Consider the following 18,928-nt stretch of genomic DNA (forward strand, 5'->3'; position numbering starts at 1 on the left):
CTAATCATTTTTGGACACTTCTACACTTGCCAGAGGTTGCCTCGGGTGAGGCAGGCATATAGCACGTCACTTGACAGCCCGATGACTATGCCATGGCACTAGAGAAGGGGCGGATAAAAGATATACCGCAACAACGAAATCATAGCGTCTATGAGGGTTGTCAAGTAATAGCCAATGGTTATTGTAGATACAAGTGCCCATTCCCATTTGTGATTATTGAGGTACCTATTCAGGGGAACTGAATGGACGTTATTTCCTCTTCCCTCTTTTGATAAGAGACGTTTCATTTATAGCCCGAGAAGCAATCGTATACGTCAGCTGGGTCAATGATCCCAGGCAAAGCGTTAATAAATCGGACGTAAGCACAGCAATATCGTCTGCGTACGCAAATACTTTATACGCCACATTATTTATCTCTTTTAACACTGGAGGGGTTTTGTCCTACGGGTCCTGGCTGGACAATATACGTTATATCAAAAAACAGGGGTGCCAGGACTCGGATTCAACTAACAACAGCTTTTTATTTAGCGGCTGTGTCCCTTCTTTTTATGGATTCAGAAGGTTTGTGTTTTCATTCAAAACATTTTCAAAAGTTCAAAAATATTTACATTTTGTACAGACAACAGAGGATTTAACATTCCTTAGACAATTGAAACAATATAAACATAAGTCATAAGTGCAATACTTTGTAAAAAGACAAATTATAACATTCCTTTGTAATTACACTTTAGCTATTAAACTGGAAAACAAACTCAATTTGGTACACCACTTGTTTTGGTAATAGTCCTTACGACCGAGCGTACATAGTTAATAGGACTAGACACATGGGGCCTTATGACTTTGGAGAAATCACCCTATGTTCGTGTGCAAACCCTTAGGATTTAGGTTGCCTTTGAAACAGCCGAACAGCCGACGCGTTTCCAAACCCTTTGTTCAGTTTATAGGGTTCTTCCTCAGGGCTGAGCTGTGGACCTATGGTGTAAGATTGGGGGACATTTAGTATCTCCTTTTCTCTGATTTATTTAACTAACATATTGCATGAGTAAAACATGGGGTTAAAGTTTTACCTCTTGTCGCGTTAATGTTCACTGTGTTTTTATTGGGCACAGGGCATCTGATTATCCTTCGTTATCACCATTGCCTAAACAATGAGGTAAAGGATGGTGTTCTAGTAAGTTTTTTATCTTAAAATGCATGTTATAAACATTTTGTGTCCTTATTTAAACTATGCCAGCACTTACTTGTTTGTGTGTTTCAGATTGCATGGTAGTTTGAGATAACCGTTTGTGAAGATCTTTTTAAGTTCTGGGATGCTTGGATCTGTTAGAATGAAAGTTTAAATCAGTCCGTGTGTAACAGTGGGTAAATGTTTGTTACGCATTCTAAATTGGTGAGACTTACTCATGTGTAACGTGGTAAAGGTCTTGTATGCGGCTCCTCTCTCTTTTGTTTGTTACTCATTGCCTCCTATCGGTCGGAGATTTTGTTAATTGAAAACACACAGAGGGCGACCAATGAATGTATTACTGGGTGCGGTCATAATATTGCTTGACTATAGTCCGGTAAAATTGTTCCGAACTCCTTACCTCTGTCGCTAGTTCTGTAGTGTGTATCAAAGAACTCCGTGTGGCCGCATGACGGTCGTTCAGTTCGCTGCGAGTCGAGTATGTTTCCCAACGTCTCAGCGGAACTCGTTTTCCGTTTAAATACTTTGCTAAGCATCTTGGGACTTGTAGTGTTCTATGTGTAACCCTGTTTAGCACTGTGTAGAACTTGTATTCCACTGGGTTAAATTAAGTTATGTTTTGAGCAGTGACTGGCATTATGTCTTACAGGAAATTATATATTCACAAGGTGGTTTAGCAGAGGGCTCAGTAATTACATCGTTGTAGTTCAGACATTTCGTTCAACCCGTCCATCACACAGTTAAATTTAAGAATTAGGTAGGCTTCTTTTTTCAACAACATGGCATCTATGTTTCCCCCTCTAGGAGGGACTTTCATTGCTGCCAATACTGTCCATTTAAAGTCAGTCTCAGTGTGTTGTTGTTCAACGAAGTGTTGTACCAAAGGGGCAGTCAACACTTTGAGCCTGATTCTGGATCTGTGTTGTGCTATTCGCTGATTTACTCTTTGAGTGGTTTTACCAATGTACAACTTGGGACATGGGCACATGATTGCGTATATAACATTGCTAGTTTTACAATTGGAGAATTCTTTGTGTGTCCATTTCATTGTATTGAATTGAAATTCCTCCCCTTCCATTGTGTTAGGGCAGGACACGCACGAGCCACACTTGTGGTGGCCTCTTATTGGTGGTAACTTCCATAGCGAGTGTAAGTCAGCTTTGGCTTGGCTTGCCCCCAGGTCAGCTCTTACAATGTATTGTGCTATACTTTTGTTTTTCTTTAGAGCAAACAATGGTTTCTCTATTGTGACTTCCGAGTTTTTAATCAAATGCCAATTTTTTAAAATTATTGATTTCAATTTGTTTGTGTATGGCCCGAAAGTTGTGACACAGACTGGCCTTTCAAGAGGTTTGGTCTCTTTACACGGACTGATTTAAACTCTCATTCTAACAGATCCAAGCATCCCAGAACTTAAAAAGATCTTCACAAACGGTTATCTCAAACTACCATGCAATCTGAAACACACAAACAAGTAAGTGCTGGCATAGTTTAAATAAGGACACAAAATGTTTATAACATGCATTTTAAGATAAAAAACTTACTAGAACACCATCCTTTACCTCATTGTTTAGGCAATGGTGATAACGAAGGATAATCAGATGCCCTGTGCCCAATAAAATCACAGTGAACATTAACGCGACAAGAGGTAAAACTTTAACCCCATGTTTTACTCATGCAATATTTTAGTTAAATAAATCAGAGAAAAGGAGATACTAAATGTCCCCCAATCTTACACCATAGGTCCACAGCTCAGCCCTGAGGAAGAACCCTATAAACTGAACAAAGGGTTTGGAAACGCGTCGGCTGTTCGGCTGTTTCAAAGGCAACCTAAATCCTAAGGGTTTGCACACGAACATAGGGCGATTTCTCCAAAGTCATAAGGCCCCATGTGTCTAGTCCTATTAACTATGTACGCTCGGTCGTAAGGACTATTACCAAAACAAGTGGTGTACCAAATTGAGTTTGTTTTCCAGTTTAATAGCTAAAGTGTAATTACAAAGGAATGTTATAATTTGTCTTTTTACAAAGTATTGCACTTATGACTTATGTTTATATTGTTTCAATTGTCTAAGGAATGTTAAATCCTCTGTTGTCTGTACAAAATGTAAATATTTTTGAACTTTTGAAAATGTTTTAAATGAAAACACAAACCTTCTGAATCCATAAAAAGAAGGGACACAGCCGCTAAATAAAAATCTGTTGTTATTTGAATCCGAGTCCTGGCACCCCTGTTTTTTGATATAATGTATATTGTCCAGCCAGGACCCGTAGGACAAAACCCCTCCAGTGTTAAAAGTTTAAAGAGCAGGTAAAGCCTGCGCGGGTTTTTGACATTTGAGCCAAAACAACATCCCAGTAATCTGGACAATGGGTTATAGAATATAACCTGTTGTAACATGTCACAGGAGGAAACACTTTCCTTTTCTGAGGACCACATTCAAAATTTAATTTCGGGACCTTCTCCGTTCTCCTCAATTAAACTTAGCACAAACGCACAACAACAAAATGAAAGTGACAAGCTACTAAGATTGCATAAAAAACATACACGCACGGAATTACACGGGCATTTTTTATTTGAACACCTCAAGGCGGGCACCATCCCTTGGGGCCTTCAAGTGAAAAACGTAACGGTGGTGTTCACAGAGGACCCAGTATACAAAAAGGGCTTTAGCTACATAGCTACGAAGTGTAGTAGAGACCTTATGGTCCACACAGTAGAAACGGCTAAGAGAATTTGCTAAAAAGAACAGGAAGAAATCGAGGCACTAGTTAAGGCGATAGAAGACAACCACACAGTGACAGAAGCAAAAGCTCTACTCGAAAAAATAGATAAGGAAATTGCGACATTCAGAGATAACACCATCAACTTCAGGTCCAACAAATTTGACAAAGACGTTAAGGCCTTCAAAATTGAGTCAGTTTACCCCTACTTAAAAGAAGACTACTATACCCAAACAGAATCTCGACGAGCGCTTTCACAATACCAAGGGAGGTCTAAAAATAGATTTGTGACTTTTTCTGAGAGTTCGTCATCAGAATCGGCGAGTGACTTAGACCCAAGGGAGGGCCCATCCAAACGTAAAAATCCTTTTTTAGAGAAGGGCGAAGGCAGAGGCAGAGCCAGATTCAAACGACAGCCCCAACCATGGGAAATGAGAACACGAAGAACCCAGTACAAGACGTAAACCATACCTCCATTGTAAACCTATCCAATAAAGAATTAACCATACACAAGAAATCTGTTCTAGAATTAGGCCTAAAGTTCGTGCCAACAACTAACACTGACTTAACGAATCTGAAAATAGAAGCACTAGAATTCTGTCGTAAACTGAGACTCAAGGCTTTTTTTCACAAAAGGGAGGACACTAGAGTAGCAGAACCCTCGAATCTTTCCAATAAATCTACATTCGTTCCCCCAACGTACACAATACCAAAGGAAATAATAGCCTTTGAACAGATCGTTCTATCCTCCATCACACAGTTGGGCCAACAAAGGATGTTTCTGAAGAGGAACATCACTAGAGAGCAACAAATAGCATTGAACAATCTTCGCAATGACGATTCCATAGTGGTGAAACCCGCTGACAAGGGGGGCGCATTGGTGGTATGGGCTCGTGATAAATATATCGCAGAAGCCAATAGCCAAATCAAGAACACTGAGTGGTACAGAGAAGTAAAAGAAGATCCAACTTCACAAATAAAAGCTGAGATTCAGGCAAAAATAGCAGAGGGTCGTGACAAGGGGATACTAGGAACAAAGGAATTTGAATATCTTGACAAAAAAAGCCCACGCATTCCAGTCATTTATTTTCTCCCGAAAATACATAAGAACTTGACTGAACCACCCTGAAGACCCATTGTCTCCGGGTGTGATTCATTATTAGAACCACTGGCCAAATATATGGATGTGTTCCTAAAACCTTTCTTGCCTCAAGTGACATCGTACCTTAAAGATACCACGGACTTTATTAACAAGGTTGAAGGGGTCCCATTCGATGACACTCAGGAACTGCTGGTATCCTTCGATGTCACCTCTCTATACACCCAAATCCCTCAAGAGGAGGGATTGGAAGCAATGGAGTACTACTTGGACACACGCCCCAGACCACAAAGAGTCCCAACGGACTTTGTCATTGACTTAGCGAGGATAGCCCTCAAAAGAAACTACTTTCGGTTTATGGACGCGTTCTACGTGCAGGTGAAGGGGACCGCCATGGGGTGTCCTTATGCCCCGGAAATGGCGGTCCTCTTCATGGCCCTGTATGAGAAGCGCTTCATCTACCATAACAACCCATTCAAACCAAACATAACAACATGGTATCGTTTCATAGATGATATCTGGTGTCAATGGAAAGGGTCTGAAGAAATGCTCGCCCAATTCCATCAGTGGCTTAATACCAGACACCCAGACATAAAATTCACAATGACACACAGTAGAACATCTCTCACTTTCTTAGATGTAGTAGTTTTTCCCAATGAAAACAAATTGACGACTACTTTACATCGCAAAAACACGGACAAGAATACAATTTTGCATTATGCAAGTTATCACCCCAAAAGCTTAAAGTCTAACTTACCATATGGACAAATGTTGAGAATTTGACGCAACTGTTCCCGAAAGGAAGACTTCATAGCACATTTCCAAATACTTAGCGATCAACTAAGTCAAAGAGGTTATCCCTCGAAATTATTGAAACATTCCACAACAAGGGCTTGGTACACGCCACGAGAAGAACTATTGAAAAAGAAAGAGACCAAACCTCTTGAAAGGCCAGTCTGTGTCACAACTTTCGGGCCATACACAAACAAATTGAAATCAATAATTTAAAAAAATTGGCATTTGATTACAAACTCGGAAGTCCCAATAGAGAAACCATTGTTTGCTCTAAAGAAAAACAAAAGTATAGCACAATACATTGTAAGAGCTGACCTGGGTGCAAGCCAAGCCAAAGCTGACTTACGCTCGCTATGGAAGTTACCACCAATAAGAGGCCACCACAAGTGTGGCTCGTGCGTGTCCTGCCCTAACACAATGGAAGGGGAGAAATTTCAATTCAATACAATGAAATGGACACCCAAAGAATTCTCCAATTGTAAAACTAGCAATGTTATATACGCAATCATGTGCCCATGTCCCAAGTTGTACATTGGGAAAACCACTCAAAGAGTAAATCAGCGAATAGCACAACACAGATCCAGAATCAGGCACAAAGTGTTGACTGCCCCTTTGGTACAACACTTCCTTGAACAACAACACACTGAGACTGACTTTAAATGGACAGTATTGGCAGCAATGAAAGTCCCTCCTAGAGGGGGAAACATAGATGCCATGTTGTTGAAGAAAGAAGCCTACCTAATTCTTAAATTTAACTGTGATGGACGGGTTGAACGAAATGTCTGAACTACAACGATCTAATTACTGAGCCCTCTGCTAAACCACCTTGTGAATATATAATTTCCTGTAAGACATAATGCCAGTCACTGCTCAAAACATAACTTAATTTAACCCAGTGGAATACAAGTTCTACACAGTGCTAAACAGGGTTACACATAGAACACTACAAGTCCCAAGATGCTTAGCAAAGTATTTAAACGGAAAACGAGTTCCGCTGAGACGTTGGGAAACATACTCGACTCGCAGCGAACTGAACGACCGTCATGCGGCCACACGGAGTTCTTTGATACACACTACAGAACTAGCGACAGAGGTAAGGAGTTCGGAACAATTTTACCGGACTATAGTCAAGCAATATTATGACCGCACCCAGTAATACATTCATTGGTCGCCCTCTGTGTGTTTTAAATTAACAGAATCTCCGACCGATAGGAGGCAACGAGTAACAAACAAAAGAGAGAGGAGCCGCATACAAGACCTTTACCACGTTACACATAAGTAAGTCTCACCAATTTAGAATGCGTAACAAACATTTACCCACTGTTACACACGGACTGATTTAAACTTTCATTCTAACAGATCCAAGCATCCCAGAACTTAAAAAGATCTTCACAAACGGTTATCTCAAACTACCATGCAATCTGAAACACACAAACAAGTAAGTGCTGGCATAGTTTAAATAAGGACACAAAATGTTTATAACATGCGTTTTAAGATAAAAAACTTACTAGAACACCATCCTTTACCTCATTGTTTAGGCAATGGTGATAACGAAGGATAATCAGATGCCCTGTACCCAATAAAATCACAGTGAACATTAACGCGACAAGAGGTAAAACTTTAACCCCATGTTTTACTCATGCAATATGTTAGTTAAATAAATCAGAGAAAAGGAGATACTAAATGTCTCCCAATCTTACACCATGGGTCCACAGCTCAGTCTGAGAAAGAACCCTATAAACTGAACAAAGGGTTTGGAAACGCGTCAGCTGTTCGGCTGTTTCAAAAGCAACCTAAATCCTAAGGGTTTGCACACGAAAATAGGGCGATTTCTCGAAAGTCATAAGGCCCCATGTGTCTAGTCCTATTAACTATGTACGCTCGGTCGTAAGGACTATTACCAAAACAAGTGGTGTACCAAATTGAGTTTGTTTTCCAGTTTAATAGCTAAAGTGTAATTACAAAGGAATGTTATAATTTGTCTTTTTACAAAGTATTGCACTTATGACTTATGTTTATATTGTTTCAATTGTCTGAGGAATGTTAAATCCTCTGTTGTCTGTACAAAATGTAAATATTTTTGAAATTTTGAAAATGTTTTGAATGAAAACACAAACCTTCTGGATCCATAAAAAGAAGGGACACAGCAGCTAAATAAAAAGCTGTTGTTAGTTGAATCCGAGTCCTGGCACCCCTGTTTTTTGATATAACATTATTTATCTCGACAGGTTTTATTGCAGAGTTTTTCTCCAAGGTGTTTATGAAGGGTTCGATATAACGAGCGAATAGCAGGGGGGGAATAGGGGCAGCCTTGCCTCGTCCCCCTTGCTATCGCAATATTTCCTGACAACCTACCCGAAATGCGAATAGTAGCCGATGGCTTACGGTATAAGGTCTGTATGGCTGTAATAAATTCTAACGGAAACCCCTTCCATGTCAAGATTGACCAGATAAACCTCCACAAGACCCTGTTGAATGCTTTCTCAGCATCCAACAGGGCCACGCCAACAGGAGAATTAGTACCCTGCGACCAGTCCAGCATGGATATGATCCTATTGACATGATCTGTAGTGTCTCGATGCTGAATAAAGCCATGTTGTCTCAGCGAGACCAGCCGAGACATTAAATCATTCAATCTATTCGCAAGTAACTTTGAATATATTTTGCTATCAGAGTTTAATAGCGAAATGGGTCTATAAGATCCCTTATCAGTATCTCTCTTCCCTTTCTTTTTAAATACCACAATCGTTGCTTGAGACCAGGAGTCAGGGGCATTGCCACAAAAAGCTTGTTGACAAATTTCTAATAGTTCATTTTTTAAGATATGCTTAAAGATTCGATAAAATTCGAGCGGAATACTGTCAGGGCCCATAGCCTTTCCCTGAGCTAATCCTAATGAAGCCATCACGACTTCTTCCCAGACCAAAAGTGCCAATAATATCATTTTTTGCGCATCCTGCAATCCATTTGACGCCAGGTATTTTATATATTCACTGTCATCCCTTGATCCGGACTCTAACCCAGGACAGCTGTACAAAGGTTGATAGAATCCTTGAAAGGCTTCCAAAACGCCCTCCTTGGTTTCTTGCAAGACACCATTTAAGTTGATAATTTTGACAATATTATTATACCCTACTTTGTCAATTAATCTTTTAGCCAGCATCCTACCTGTTTGTTCACTAAATTCATAGGCGTCTTCCTTATACTGAACAAACCTTTCCGCTATTTGATCAGCGATATTGGCGTACGCACTCACCTTTTTGATAATTGAGTCTCTTTGGGCTATCTTAGAATCAGCACCCGATCTAACCGTCTCTGCAAGTTTACGTTCCGCCAATATAACCACATCAAAATCCTTCTTATGTTTGGCCCAGATCCTGTTACGTTTAGAGCTAGCAAAGCTTAGGGTTTCCCCTCTGACAACAGATTTAAAAGTATCCCATAACACTGTCTATTCAGCTGATCCTTTATTGAATTACAAAAATTCCTGGATTATCTTGGTCATGTATTGAAAATACTCTTCATCAAGTAACAGTTTTCTCTCAAAAGACCAGACTTGGCGGCTTTCTTTCGTCTTGTAATCTAAGACCAGTTCTAGTATTACAGGATTATGATCCGAAATCAATTTGGGCTGTATGTCAAATTTAACTTTTTCTAACAATGCGGATGCTACAAAAAAATAATCTATCGAACAAATTTGGCATGCGGGGCAAAAAAAAGGTAAACCCAGAATCATCAGGATATAGTAAATTCCAAACATCAAATAATCCATGCTCTAAAATCAAGCCCCTTAATGATGTGTACACCATCTTCTTTCTACCTACATATATATTAGAGCATCTCATATCCACCCAGGCATCCATATGAATATTAATAACTTCAAAGCTGCCGCATATTTCCGCTGTGTGCTGCAATTTTCAAAATCCCATTGTTTGTGACAAGGTCAACTCATCATAAGCACAGGGCAGGTAAAACCCATGACTAATTGACCTTGTCACAAGCATCAAAGGTGTTAAGATCGCCACACATTATCAGTGGTTGTATCCATTGAGCTAATTCTGTATTCAAAAAGTTGAAAAGTTCAGCATCATCCAAGGTAGGTCCACACATATTGCAAAATGTAAATCTACACTGACTAATCTTAAGTTCCATGATAGCCCAGATAGCTACAGATTTTGTACAAACACCCAAACCTCGTTTCATCAATATCGCAACCCCTCTCTTAACACCAGTTTGTTTAGAACATGCTACTAACTCCAGTACAATGTTTTTCAGATACCCCCTATTGGCCCAAGCAACGTACGTTTCTTGTAGACATACTAAATCGATATGGAGCAACTGCACACTCCTAGCAAATATCTGCCTTTTCGTGGGATCATTAAGGCTGCATACATTCAAAGAACAGATCTTTAACTTCTTATCCATTTTCAAAGAGAACAGCAAAATCAAAAGGCATCAAAAACATGATTAAAGCATATCCATTCAAACATTCCTTTTTGTCCATACCTTTTCTATTTCTATTTAATATCTTCTGAACACAAATAACCATTTTCCCAAGCGTCTTATCTGCCGCTGATTTTTCACCCCCACCACCAATACACCAAACCCCCCCACCTTAACGCCACACCCCGCCCTCTTGTCCCCCCTCCCCACCCACCCACCCAACCGTCCCACCCCACCATATGATGCCCAGGGACTATCAGTCCCTGCAAGTAATGGAATGCCGTACCACCCCACCTCAAATCTCATTAAAGGAAAAAAAAAAACATTTGTTGGAGCAACCAGACAAATTTAAACACACTTTAGCCTGTCTAATCCTACAGGGAACCCAAGAATTCTTTTGTCTCAATTTCGGAAAAAAAATATTTTCTTTGCCCTTTTACAATCAATTTCAATTTTGCCGGGCTCTGTAAAATAACTGTTGCACCCTTGTTTGGAAATCCAAGTATCAACTGGCGCGAATGCCATCTTTTAGACACAGTAACCTGGCAAAAATCAGGTCTAACAAAAAAGCTACAACCTTTAGTCAATGTTTTTTTATTTGGTCTTGCCAGCGAATATATAGCTTCCCTTGCTAAAAAGGTATTGAAGCAAACTAGAACTGCTCTTGGGCAGTCACTGTAGGGGGGCCTGCATGCAGAGCCTTTGGTTCTGGAGGGCTATGGGTCCTCAATGGCACTGTTGGCCCAATTCAACTCAGGCTTAGAGGGATGGGTACACTGGTGGCTTCAGACGTCAGGTTTTGGTAGTTCCCGAGTACTTTCTTTTGAGTTTCTCCAGGATGTAGGGAACAGTTCTTCTGTTCCATGGGAGGTCTAGGTTCTTTATTGAAGACAAGCTGTCCTCCCAAGCTTTGGAGGTACAACAGCTGCAAAACAATATGTCTTTTGCACAGTTTCAACCGGGAACAGCAGATAGGCCAGCAGGTCTGGGTCCCAGGCAGTTGATCTCTTCAGTTACCTTCTTCTTTTTATGTAGCAGGATCTGTAATTCTGGTGCCACGGGCTCCCTTAAATGCTGAATGTAACACCTTCAGCTAGGCGCGATTTTTTGCGCTGTGCTGAAGGTTCGAAGAAACGGGCGTGGCCGTGACCGAACGGTTCCGTCATAAGCACAGCCCAACTGGCGCTCATGACGGAACCGTTCCATCACAAGCATCGAAGGGGTGAAGGGTATTAGGGAAGTGTAGGGTAGTAGCCAATGGGCGAGTCGGGGGGAAGATGGCGGCCGAGTGAGACCTGGAGTGCAAAATGCGAGGCACGGCGGTATTAGCGCAGACACAATAACGGCGCTTAACAGATACATTAAATCGCTCTAAAAAGCAAATTTTGTCGTGGAGTATGAAGCGGAATATGTGGAGGTAATCGGACACAAGAAGTGAGAGTTTTCCAACAGAGCATAACAGAGCATAACGATGAAAGACTAAAGAAAAAGAGTTTTCCTTTGAAACCCTTTTGGAACCCTTTTCTGACCCTCGAGCGAGCAAAGACAATAGTTAAATGGTAAAGGGATGGTCGGTTACCTGATTTGTGAAAAATTGAGGTTGAGAACGGAGCCCGTCGAGAGTGCTGAGTTGTCGGCGAAGGTGGCGAGAGACGCGTCGGACTGCAACGTGAGCCTCCTCGGTGTCTGGGCAGAGGCTGGGAAAGCGAAAGCGGTTCACAGGAAGGTGTTTGGGAGGCTTGGCTTCCTCAGCGGCAGTGGCAGAAACAGCAGCGAAGGTGAGCAGAATGTGGTTTCATGTTGCTCTGTGATCCAGGGCAGAGTCTCTCGGGAGGTGTGGGCTAGCAGCAGCAGAGGAGATCAAAGTAAAAATGTGAGCAAAGGAGGAGTGAAAAGAGAAGTGAATACAGTGAAAACAGCGGTATTAAACATTAACACAAACATAGACTGCCTAAAAAAAGGAAGACATAAGTCTTGAGCCTCACATGAATAAAAAAGTACAGGAGGAGGAGGGTAATTTTAATATAAACGGGTTGAGAAATGAAAAAAACACAGATAATGAGACAGACACTTTCCAAAAGTGTGTAGTTTCAAAAAAAACAGACAGCTCGAAAGATATAGAGGAAAAAAAAAGTGCAGTAGCTGTGGTCTCAAACTACTGCCTTAGGAACAGGAATTTTCTCAAACAAGAGCAATACCCTAAAAATATTACCCCCAGAGAAGTAAAGAGAAGGAAGGCAAAAAAACCATCTCTAGAACTTACAAAAAAGCTCTTAAAATTACCTGGAGACAAAGTTGACACAAGTCAGAAAATAAAGATCACACCCTCATTAAGAACTTTTTTTAAAGTCCAGGTACAGAAAACAAAAGATGATATAAAACAACCTGTACTATTATCTGAAAAATTCGAACTAAGCACATCACAGAAAAAAAAAAAATCACCTCTCACAAAAGGAGTCTCTCAATATCCCACAAATCAAAAATCCAAATCTCTTCTTAAAAACGGTAACTAAAGTTGGATCAGAAAGCAAAATAATTGACAAAATTAGACCTCATCTTGATCATCAAGAAATGGCCGAAGGAGGCGCAGCAATAGTCAAAGCTACCACAGTTACAACACAAGAAACAGAAGAAATAGAAGAAACAGATACAGCAGAAAAAACTTAAATCAGTAATAATGAAGTGACAGAAAAAAACAAAGAGAAAGAAAATGTGGAAGAGCAGCAAATAACTGAGAAGGAAGGACCAACGGGTCCCAAAAGTCCCAGAAGTCAAACCAACGAATTTCTTGAGAAAATATGGATCGAGATGAGAGACAAATTCGCCATATCTGAGGCGAAACAAGATAAGATTCAAGAAGTATGTGAAAAGCTGGACTGTAAATTAAACGCTCTAGGGGAAAGAGTCACAGCAATAGAAGGAGAAGTGAGCAAATTGAACAGTAGGGTGGAAAGTAACAGAAAGGAAATATACACGTTGAGACAGGAGGGAAAATCTATAAGCGAAAAAATGGAATCTCTTGAAAATCAGGCAAGGAAAAATAATATAAGAATCTTGAATGTTCCTGAAAATAAAGAGGGTAGTGACATTAAGAAATTCATTGTGGAACTACTAGTGGAACATTTCCCGTGGTGTGAAGCTGAGACGCTAGGAGAAGACATACAAAGAGTCCATAGAGACCCCTACGGAAAGCCCAAAGACAGGAAAACACCCGGGAAAATCCTTATAAACTTTAAGACATATACATTAAAAGAGAGAATCTTGGGTGAAGCCCTGAAAAAGGGAAATTTCAGTAAAGACTCCTGGTCTTTCAAAATTAGATCTGATATGTCCAAAGCGTCTCAAGACAGACAATGGGAACTGGGGAAATTCATGCCGGAGTTACAAGCTCTAGGAGCTACAGTACAGATGAAATTCCCACCCTCTTTAAGAATCATGTGGCGTAACAAAATGAGGAACATTAGAGATCCTGAAGAGGTGAAAAATCTGCTCTGCTTAATGAAGGACACTGTTCAAATGGAAAACTCCACGATCTGAAAATGGACTCCAAATGTATACAAATGTAGAATAAGTGGAAAAAAAAGAAAAAGAGAGCGAAAGCGCTGGATTCTTTAATACATATTCCAGGTCCAAAGAAGAGGAGCGAAAAAGGGGTAAGATGAAAACCCCAAGGAAGGAAAAAGAAGGAGGCTTCCCCAGGGAGGGTAAGAACAAAACATTAAAACAGAAAAGCGTAAAAAAATACAAGACAAAAAATGGGTGGGGAGCAAAATGGGGGAAAAAAAACAAAAAAATAAATCCTCGATATTGAAAAGAAAAATGGAAAAAAAAAAGAGCGGAACAACAAAAAAGCACTACGCTACCGAAACTTGCCAGAAAAAAAAAGATTATAAAGGAGAATGGGAGACACCGGTAGAACTATAAAAATTCTATGTTGGAACGTTAATGGTATGAGAACTAAAAGTAGAAGGAATAAAATCTTGGAATATCTCAAAACATCTGAAAGCGAAATCATTATTCTTCAGGAAACACACCTATTGAAAGAGGAATGGAATCAGATAATGAAAAACATAGGATGGGCGGATGCTTATATCTGCACAAACCAAAGATGTAACATTAAAGGCGTAATAATTATTCTAAAAAAATCCTTAAAGGCAAGTATAGAATCCTCAGAAGTTGAAAGGAAAGGGAGATGGGCACTAGCAAAAGTAAAACTAGGGAACATGGCATACACAATAGCAGGATATTATGGCCCCAATCTTGATGATCCAGAACCCTTACAGAATCTGTACACACAATTACTAACAGCTAACACTCCAGTAATTTTAGGAGGAGACTTTAATCTCATCTTAGATCCTAAAATTGACAGGTCTCCCCCAGGAAGAAATTCCAATTCACCTAACCTACCTAAAATGAGGGAGTGGATTGGCATATACAAGAGAGATTTAGAATTAATAGACATATGGAGAGAAAAAGGGGATAAGGGCCAACCCTTCACACTACATAATAAGAGATTAGGACATAGGTCTAGAATAGATTTCTTCCTAGTTGATAGAAGTTTACTGACAAATGTAACAAGCTTAATTCACATTCCAGCCCATCTATCGGACCACTCAGCTGTACAGCTAACATTACAAACTAAGACAACCCATACACATAAAAGATTCACGGTGGAAAGAGCCATGTTTTCAGATCAAGAAATAGTACAAGCACTCAGGGAAGAAACAGAAGCCTTTTTTGAAAATAATAAAACAGGAACATCTAAACAAATAGTATGGGACACGTATAAGGCAGTAATTAGGGGTAAGCTACTCAGTCTAGGAACATATAGATCAAAGAAACTAAAACAAGAATTACTAGATATCGAAAAAGGTATAAACGTCCTAGATACACAAATACTAGCAGAAAGGGATCCGGTTATGAAAGAAAATCTGCAGAAAGATAGGCAAAAACAGAAAGACTGTTTAAGTGATATTCTTGAAGAAAGAATAAAAACTAAATGGGAAGCAAGCAAGATGGCAAAGCATGAATTCGGAGAAGGATGTGGGAAATGGCTCGCGTGGAAGTTAAAGACCGACTTAGTAAGAAACAAAATAAAAATCATAGGAAAACAAGACCAATCAAGTCTGACTACAGAAGAAGATGAAATCAGAAAAGAATTCGAGTCCTTCTTCTCGGAGTTATATGCTGAAGATATAAACCCATCTGAGGAACAGATAGAAGAATACCTAAAAGACATGCCAATGTTAAAACTATCTGAGGAGGAGAAAAATGAGCTTAATAAAGAAATCACTCCTACCGAGGTCAAAAATATAATAAAAACATTGAAAAAAGGGAAAGCCGCAGGCCCTGATGCACTACCGAACGAACTATACCAGGCTTTAACAGACACACTAGTCCCACAAATAACAGAATTAGTAAATTTGATACTTAAACAAAAGGGAATGCTGCCAGATACCTGGAATGATGCAATAATAACAATCATCTTAAAGCCAGGAAAGGATCCTAAAAAATGTGAATCATACCGGCCGATATCTCTGCTCAATGCAGATTATAAAATTTTTACTAAAATTATGTCAACAAGACTAGGAAAGCTCATACCCCAACTTATACACTCAGATCAAAAAGGTTTCACAAAAGGAAGACAATTACATGAACTGACACATGAACTCATAAGCACAATAGATATAGCCACATCAAAAAATATTCCTCTCACAATACTAACTGTCGATGCTGCTAAGGCATTCGATAGAGTGAACTGGGCTTTCTTAAACAGTATAATGATTAAAAATAATCTAGGGGAATCCTTCCTTCATGCAATAGGAGAAATTTATAAAAACCCTAGATCAAGAATCCTAGTTAATGGCAACCTTACGAATAATATAAAAATTGGTAGAGGCACGAGACAAGGGTGTCCTCTCTCTCCCCTGCTTTTTAACTTATATATAGAACCCCTAGCAAACAAACTCAGAAACTGTAAAGATATAACTCCCTTTAAATATCAGAGATGGGAGAAAAAGCTAGCACTCTACGCAGATGATCTGATGCTATTCACAGAGGAATATGAGAGATCCAAACCAGCTATAGAAAAAATCATTTCTAAATTCGGCCAAGTTTCAGGATACTCAGTAAATCATACCAAAACAGAAATAATGACATGGAATACCCATTTTCATAGTCCTAACATAAAAAAAGAGATAAGATACTTGGGTATCTTGATAAATCAAAATATAGATAAAATACCACAAAACAATCTAAACAGAGTAGCCCGAGATGTAAGAAAACTACTTAAAGTATGGTCTAGCCTGCCTTTAAGTTTTATAGGGAAGTCTAACATCATAAAAATGAATATACTTCCAAAATGTACCTTTCTGTTTAATAATATTCCATTGCAATTTAAAAAAGCCGCACTGAAAAAGTTAGAGGGAGAGCTTGCAAGCTTTATATGGGCCTCCAAGGGAACCAGAATATCATGGAGAAAGCTAAGGAGAAAGAAAGAGAAAGGAGGTATCGCAAGTCCGGATTTGACAGAATACTGCAGGGCTTTCCAATTTAAAAATATAAGGAACCTTCTAGGAATACACCAATACTATCCGGAATACTTGCAAGCGACTACAGAAGCAGAGGACCATTATCTCTTCAAATTTGGACATCAAAAATACTTTAAAAAAGTTAAATTAAAGGTTCTTAAGGAAGCAGCAAAACTTTTGATACAATTTAGAACGATTTTAAAAATTCCCTACTATAGTGCAATAGCACCGATATGGAACTCTCCCGGAACCCCGAACTGTCTGAAAGATGTCATGGCCACCCCCTTAAAACAAAACAATATTAACTATTGGGGTCAACTACTAAATGGGTCAACATTGATCTCCTGAGAAGAAATGAATAAAATCACTAATGGAACAATATCAAAATTTAAGTTTTATCAACTGAATAGCTGGGCAAAAACAATACCATCACAGGATAAAGATAGTAAAACCTTGGAAAAAGAAATGACAAAAATCTTACCCATAAACAAGGAGGTAGCAAAATGGTACTGGACTTTAATAATGGAAGAAGAGGAAAGCTACCAGATAGCAGAACAAACGTGGGAGAAAGACCTAGATACAGAAGAACTAGTAAACCTATGGTATGACTCAATAGAGAAATGTTGGTCAACACTAAAATCTGTGAGACTGAAAAGAAATCACCTGTACACCCTGCACAGAGCCTACTGGACTCCGAAAAAACTTTCAAAATTTAAGAATGCAGGAATTAAAAAATGCCCTAAGTGCGGGGAAGAAAGGGCAAATGATATTCATATGTTCTGGAGCTGCACATCCCTGAGAACATTCTGGGAAGAAGTTGGTAAGACGTTAAGTTTGATATTCTGAAAACATCTAAAAGTAAGTGAAACTCTTATTCTTTTTGGGATTGGTAACACAACGGAACAAGTAAAATTAACAGTAATGGAAACAAAGCTACTTTTTGTGTTAATGGTGATAGCAAGGAGAGAAATATGCATCAAGTGGATTGGGCCAACACCCCCATCACATGGGGAATGGATGAACTCCGCTATAAAGATAAATAAATTAGACAGACGGGGTAATTGCAGTAAGAGGTTTAATTATTGGGAAATTATGGAGAAACACCTAAACCCATAAAGAAGGCTAGAACACACTGTCCTATGATTAAAGTGAAAGCACAGTCTGGAATATGAGTATGATACTCATAGAGTAGCCAAGGTGGCTAGCTCCCTCTCCCTTCGATTACAGACTTGTGAATATGTAATGGCAAGGGGTCTCCTCTGATTAAACATGAAAAGGGCAAACTCCCATGACAAGAGAGAAATGGGCAGTGACGGTACAAAAAAGTTTCTGAGGTAGAAACCAAATTTTCCATACACATAGAATTTTCGCAATATGAGGATAAAAAAATAAAAATAAAAAAAAGGGTGGTAGCCAATGGGCTACTGATGCTTGGAGTTACTACATTGTATAACCCAGTCACGGAATTCCTAAGGTTCCATCACATAGATGGCTACATATGAAAAGTTAAGTCCTCTTCAGTTTAGTTCACCTTAGTGGGGGTACTAGCATGAGGGTGGCACACCAACCTCACTAGATAATGTTTCCATTTGGCCAGATGCCACAGGGGTTCTAGGCAAAGGCGGTTGGCTTCCTCTCCTGTGAGGGGAGCCAGATTCACATTTCAAAGGAGGCTTCTCTTTGAAGCTTGGCACCCTAGGAAGGCTAATCAGGACGTCATCCTGTGGGAGGATGTGTGACATCCTCTTCCCAGAAGGCTTTTCTTCTGGGTCTCCTGAGAGCAAAAGGCTCCCTCCCTTGGAGGTCAGGACAGGGTTTCAGGTGGTAGGTTGGCAGACACCAGTCAGTAAGCTTACCAAAGTCAGATAGGTTTTCAGGGGGCACCTCTAAGGTGCCCTCTGTGTGCATGTATTTGTAAATCAAACACTGGAATCAGTGCAGGTTTATCAATATGAGATGTTTGATACCAAACATCCATATTTTCAGTGAAGGCACTCTGCTACAGGGGAACTCATTTTCACCAGTGTCCAGCACATGTTCTAAAATGGCTTCCCTGTCCACTTACACAGGCAGTAATGAAACTGACCAGCACAGAGGCACACCTGCTCATATAGGATGCCCATGCATAATATATCAAAACACTCTAACTTA

Source organism: Lissotriton vulgaris, chromosome 1_1, assembly GCF_964263255.1.
Source record: "Lissotriton vulgaris chromosome 1_1, aLisVul1.2, whole genome shotgun sequence".
NCBI lineage: Eukaryota > Metazoa > Chordata > Amphibia > Caudata > Salamandridae > Lissotriton > Lissotriton vulgaris.